The sequence below is a fragment of the Mastomys coucha genome, unplaced genomic scaffold, assembly GCF_008632895.1.
Source record: "Mastomys coucha isolate ucsf_1 unplaced genomic scaffold, UCSF_Mcou_1 pScaffold18, whole genome shotgun sequence".
In the NCBI taxonomy this organism is placed as follows: domain Eukaryota; kingdom Metazoa; phylum Chordata; class Mammalia; order Rodentia; family Muridae; genus Mastomys; species Mastomys coucha.
Window position 1 is genome coordinate 81,441,715 of NW_022196900.1, and position 6,347 is coordinate 81,448,061.

The 6,347-nt window shown below is 50.4% G+C and overlaps 1 protein-coding gene and 1 long non-coding RNA gene across 2 annotated transcripts in view; one reads left to right on the top strand and one right to left on the bottom strand.

Annotated features, from left to right (window-relative positions):
• The first annotated feature begins 3,576 nt into the window (after nucleotides 1-3,576).
• On the top strand, nucleotides 3,577-5,740 carry LOC116096619. Its single transcript, XR_004121058.1, has 3 exons — nucleotides 3,577-4,688; nucleotides 4,921-5,023; nucleotides 5,717-5,740. It is a non-coding gene; the product is annotated as an uncharacterized LOC116096619 (long non-coding RNA).
• Nucleotides 5,741-6,173: 433 nt separating this feature from the next.
• Nucleotides 6,174-6,347, bottom strand: part of Zc3h12a (zinc finger CCCH-type containing 12A) — a 9,690-nt gene continuing 9,516 nt past the window's right edge. Inside the window, exon 6 of the mRNA XM_031378617.1 lies at nucleotides 6,174-6,347. This exon is cut by the window's right edge and continues 1,357 nt beyond it. The gene's annotated coding sequence lies outside the window, so the exon portion shown is untranslated.

Here is a 6,347-nt window from a genome sequence, read left to right on the forward strand (position 1 = left end):
TGTGTGTGTGTGTGTGTGTGTGTGTGTGTACCTAGGAAGACTGTGTGTGTATGTGTGTGTGTGTGTATACCTAGGAAGGCTGTGGATGGGTGTGCGTGGGTGTGTACACACACGTGCCCTTGCATGAAAGAGTGTGAGGGGAGGATACAGCAGTATAGTGGAGGGTACTCTGGTCTAACCTAGGGTTCAAAATGGATGTTCCGGGTCTGGATCTGCCTGGTCAGCCTCAGGATTTGAAGCACAGGTTTCATTTTGAGCACTGTTCTGTGGACTCAGTCGTACTGTGAGTCTGAAAGGAAGCAGGATGTGGTGGTGGAGGTGGGGGTGTCTAAGGGAAAGGGAGTGGGTGTGGAATGGCTTGGGATATGGGAGGAAAAGAGCAGATCTTCGATGTGTTTCCACTTTGGACCTCAACCCTGTGTAGTTCTCCACTTTGAATATGTTGTGTAATACACATAAATATTAGTTCGTTAAAACATGTGGATAATTTATAAATAAATATTAGGTTGAACCATAAGAAACTGCTGATATTGAAATTGTGTTCTTCTATGAAAAGTGACTGCTGTCATGGTTTTATAGCATGTGTTGGGAATATGTGTATTCCAAGTGTTTATTATTCACATACAAGAATACTTTGTAGGCTCCTGGTCAGAGGTCTCCCAGCTCCACCCTCCACCCCCAGAAACACTGTTTCCAGAGATGGTATGGAGCTGGGTGTACTCCGCCTTTCCTTTCTGAAGTGGCTTCTTAGATTAGAAAATATCCCAAAGCCAGTTCTTGGGCTGGCGAGATAGCTCAGCGTGTTAAGGCATTGGCCACTAAGCCTCATGATTTGAGTTTGATCCTTAGGACCTACGGCATGAAAGCCGAGAACTGACTCCCCGATACTGTCCACCCATGTCCACCAGTAATCCCAGCCAGCAATTGGGAAGCTGAGGCAGGAGGAACTTTCCTATCTCAAGCTATCCAAGAAACAACAAAAGCCAGCCGGATGGCAGAGAGACAGCCGCCGCCCCCTTCCTGACTAATGCTCCCCTGCCTTGCGCTGGTTTCTTTAGTCTGTGCTCTTGTTGATGTAGGAAATACCTTCCATCGTTTTCTGCAGATGAGGGCTCTCTTGGGATGAATTAGTAGGCCAGCTGAGTCAAGAGCTCTGTTTCTTAGGTAACCTGCAGTACCAGGTCCCCTCCAGGGTTGACCAAGGGTACTAGTGATGATGCCGCCTGCCTCTTTCCCCACACCCTGCCAAAAGGACAGGACTCAGTTTGTTTGGAATGGCAGCTCATGGTGACTTTATTTAAGTATATGCAATGATATCTTTTTCTCCTTGATGATTCTTCCAGCCTGTGTGTATGTGTGTGTTTTGTGTCTGTATGTGTGTCACTGTGTGTGTACATGCTTGAAAGCATGTGTGTGCAACATGTGTTGCTGAGGGGATCGACACATGTTGAACGCATACTCCATTGCTCAGCTGTACTTCCTGCCCAGGAATTTATTTAAATTTATTTATTTATTTATTTATTCATTCATTCATTCATTTCGTTTTTTGAGACAGAGTTTCTCTGTTCAGCCCTGGCTGTCCTGGAACTCACTCTGTAGACCAGGCTGGCCTTGAACTCAGAAATCTGCCTGCCTCTGCCTCCCAAGTTACTGGGGCTAAAGGTGTGCACCACTACTGCCTGGCCCAAGAATTTTTCTTGGGTAATTCATTGCAGTCAGAACTTCCTGCGAATGCCTTTGAAAATTCACTGCTTAGACAAAAAGCACACACCTGTGAGCTAAGTACTTTGGGGACTGAGGTAGGAGGGCAGTCCTGCACTGCATACTGAGCGAGACCCTGTCCAAAACAAAAGCCAGAAGGAGCTCCCCGTCTGTGTCGGGGATCTGCTTTGCATATTCTCCCAGACAGAGTCATAATTCTTTATTATATGTAAGTATACTCTAGCTGTCTTCAGACACCCCAGAAGAGGGCATCAGATCCCACTATGGATGGTTGTGAGCCATCATGTGGTTGCTGGGATTTGAACTCACAACCTTTAGAAGAACAGTCAGTGCTCTTCACCACTGAGCCATCTCTCCAGCCCCAGAGTCATACTTCTACAGCCCATGTTTCAAACCTTGTGGAGTCATTCCTACCCTTGCCCCCTGGAAGACATCAGCAGTTTGGGGTATTAGCGACACCAAGTGAGTAAGCCACTGGCTCTAGGCAGCAGTAGCAGCAGTAGTAGCAGTAGTAGTACCAGGAGCTGCCAGAAGGCGGCAGCAGGGTGCTGCATGCTTGGTGCGTGGAGAACTGGGGTGGCTAAGCCATTCCTCCCACGGAGTCTTGCTGTTCCTTAAATGGGTAAGCAGTTTAGGATCACCAGCTGCTGCCTTGAGAGCAGCTTCAGAAGGCACACCCTAGGTTACAGGCTGGGCCTCCTCCCCCTCCAGGAACTGACTGGAAGGATTTACATGCCATGGCCTAGGATAGGATAGCTTGGGCTTCCCTAATTACAGGGCCCTACTTCCTGCCTCTTTCAGCCAAATCTCCCACACCCTTCCCATGAACTAGGAGGTCCACAGGACAGGTTCTTGCCACCCAGTCTGCTATGGGCTAGTGACAGAAGATTGAAGCCTGGGACAAAGATTCTGGGGTCCTTGGACCAACTTCTTTCTGGCAGGGTTTAGCTGATGACCGTCTCCCCAGTTCTGTCTGCTCCCTTTACCCAATTCCTCCTTGAGGTGGGTTAACCTGTGTATTCTGTCCCTGGGGAAGGTGGGCAGAGGACCTTGGTGGTAGGGAAAAAAACGGAAGTAGGAAATGGAGCTGCAGAGATGGGCACTGGCCTTGCCCCCAACAGCTGGCTACCCTAATCCCGGAAAGACACCAGCAGTTTGGAGCATTAGCAGCTCCAAGTGGGCTTTGCACGGCTCTTTTGTTCTTAGTTTAGGTACCAGCATCTTCAGGAACTGCCAGGTCTTCCCATATCCTGATGGGGACAGAGTGGAGAGTGACCCAGAGTAGGGGTGCTTCACCCCATTTTGGGCTGGCTCAGTCTGGCAGGGAGTACAGAGATTTTCTGTCTCAGGCTACACACAAAGGCAGACCAGTCATTTTGGCTTCTGAGCAGGCTGGAGTCCCCCCTGAAAGGGTTAATCTTGGGGAGCAGGACTTGCTGAAGCACCTAGAGGTCACTACCTGCTGGTGCAAGTGGGAGGGGTGGGTGGGAAGGCCCAGCTCAGCTCCCAGGAATCATTTCCCAACAGAGAATTTGCATACACACCAGTTTCCCCATCACCGGCTTGGCTCAAGTAACCAGGAAGAGTTGGAGTAAGGCGCAGCCGGGGCGGCTACTTGGAATTTGATCCCTTGCAGCGAGCCTGGTGGCTTGAGCTTTGGTCTCCAGAGTTATATTCTGTCCCTGCCACCCTCTCCCGTTAAGCTCACACATGGATCACTGTGGGTCAGGAAGCTGAAGCCCTGAGAGAAGGGTAGTGAGTAGCCAGGACTGCCCGATAGTAAGCGGGGGTGTGAACTGGGGCCTCACTGCCTCTAGATGCCTCGAGTTAAGGTTTTCTTTTGTAATGTCTGGCGAGGTGGTGTGTCTTTGTGCCCTTTTCATGGGTGGGAGGCCAAGGTCCTGTGATTCAGTGCCACCTGTCTGAGCTGCCTTAGTGGGCCAGGGGACAAGAGGTGGTGAGACTTTGGAGTTAACGCTGAAGCAAGTCACCAGAGAAACAGCCTTGGCTCTGAGCCTGGCTGCCCGGGTAGCCCTGCCCGGAAGCTAGATTGAGAAAGAGGCCTGGAGGCATGGCCCTGTGGCTGGCTAGTCCAGCTGAGCCGAGCTGTCATGAAGCATGGGTACTAAGGCAGACATCAGAAGGCCTGAGCTGACCCTCTTCTCCCCAGAGCCCAGTCCTAGCTGGCACCTACTATTTGAATCTGTAGCCCTCACTGGTTTCAATGAAGCAGCAGGGCCAGGCCCTGCCTCCTGACATTAGCCATAGCCAGCTGGCACTCGTGCTGCTGCCTGCCTGTGGAGTCACCCCCATAGGACAGTCACAGATGACTTCAACTCTGGCTAAGGAAACCAGTGCAGTGGGAGAGTTCCCCACTTCCTCTTGTGGAGGACCCCTGAATCTCACAGCCCCCAAAGCGCCACAGTATTGTACAGACAGGGCCCTACTGAGCAGCTGAGTGGGTGAGCATTATAGTTGCTTCAGTGGGGAGGACAAGCTCACTTCCCATTTCTGCAGGGGCTTGAGTCACCATAGTCTGGGGTCGGGTTTTGGGATCAGGAAGAGTACTGAAAGCCCTGCCCCAAGCCTGCTTTCCTCCGTGGGACCTTGGGCAAGTCACTCAGCATTGCCAAGCAACTGATAATGAACTTGACTGTCCGGTATTTTAGCTTCCTATCCCATAAAGACAAACAGATGCCCACAAACGGCCTTTTAACCTGAGAACACATCATTGCGTTTGTGTGCCTGTGTGTTTTATTGCATGTGTTTGAGACAGAATCTCATGCAGGCCAAGTTGGCCTGGAACTTGCTTTGTAACCAAAGATGACCTTGAACTTCTGGTGCTCCCCGCACCTTCTTCCCAGATGCTGGGATGACTGGGTGTATGTTCCAGCACCAGGTGCTGGGTATTGAACTCAGTGCATAATTGGCTACATTCCCAGAGCCCTGGACAACATAGTCCCATTGTAAGTATAAATAAGGCATTGCCATCTCTGCTTATGCAGATAAGAGCTCCTGAGGAGGCCGGGAGAAACAAGCATAGGATAGACACCTTTAATGCCTGTGGGAGGGAGGCTTCCAGCTCATGAATGCCAAGGGGTCCTATCCCTGCCTTAAGCAGGAACTTCTGGAAGGGTGGTCAGGGAAGAGCTGGGTGGAACTGGTGCGGAGGATCCCTAGAGTGTCATTTTCTTCCAGAGATTCACGGCTGGCTGTTCTGGTACTGAAGTAGTTTTTGAAACAGAAAATACATTCTAAGCTACACCGACCACTAAGTACAAATCAGAGGAATTGTTCAAAGGTAGGATTATTAAAGCTGTAATTCCCCCCCCCCCTTTTCCTTGGCTGATAATATTTGCTTGGGAATTGTGTGATAGCCTAGCCTTGCATTTAAAATATTCATGTTCATTTTTGAAGTTGGAGCTGGGAGGAGGGAGGAAGGTGTACCATCTTGCCTGGGCTTGTCTAGGGCTGAGGAGGGCTGAGGAGCAGTTTGGTGGTGGATGGTGTCAGTCCCGTGAGCCCGCCCACAGAAGTCACGGTTATGGAAGCCTTCTAATGAGTAGTTCCTGTGTGGCGGGAGGCAGGTCACATACGTAGCACGTGTATTATCTCTGAACCCTCCTGACAAGCCTGTAAGGTAGCCGCCATTAGGATTCCCATTTCATAGATGAAGAAACTGAAGCCTTGCTCCAGCTGGTAGAGACAGAATCTCATGCAGGCCAAGTTGGTCTGGAATTTGCTTTGTAGCCAAAGATGACCTTGAACTTCTGGCACTCCCCGAACCTTCTTCCCAGATGCTGGGATGACGGGTGTATGCTCCAGCACCAGGTGCTGGGTATTGAACTCGGTGCATAACTGGCTACATTTAGCAGGGCCTCTTGGAGCGGCTGCCACTACCCCAGCCCTCCCTCACGCCTCTCTGCAAGCCTGGTTCTTTGGACGCACAGCAGATCTGGTTTCCCTGTTTCCTACCCTCAATTCTCGTCAGCAGAGAAAAGGGGAAGAGCTCCATCCCGCTCCCACTCCAGTACCCAGCCGAAGCCACAAGGCTCTGTGCGGTTACACTTCTGCTTCCTGCAGCTGTCACCTGCTGTGTCCAGGGCCACCTCACTTCCTATTCAGGTTCAGCTCCAAAGGACCAACTGCTTCTGGGAACCCTCTTTTCTGAGGACAGGGAGTGACATCTGCCTTACTGGCTTCCTGTCACCCCAGAGCAGCTCTACCCACCAAGTACAGTAAGGACAACTACCCCTTAAAACAACTGCCAATAGCCTTTAAAAAAAAAATCTTTTAAAAGATTTATTTATTATATGTTAAGTGCAATGAAGCTGTCTTCAGACACCCCAGAAGAGGGCATCAGATCTCATTAAGGATGAGCTACCATGGGATTTGAACTCAGTATCTTCGGAAGAGCAGTCAGTGCTCTTAATCACTGAGCCATCTCTCCAGCCTGGCAATAGCCTTTATTTTGTTGAATTTTTTCATTTAAAATATTTTAAATCTAGTATCTGTACACAGCATACATGTGTCCTCCCACCCATGGGGAAGGGGAAGGTGTGGAAACAAGAGGGCCTTAGAGCCCTGGTGGGGGCTGGGGGAGTAGGTAGACCGAGCAGGCGGGG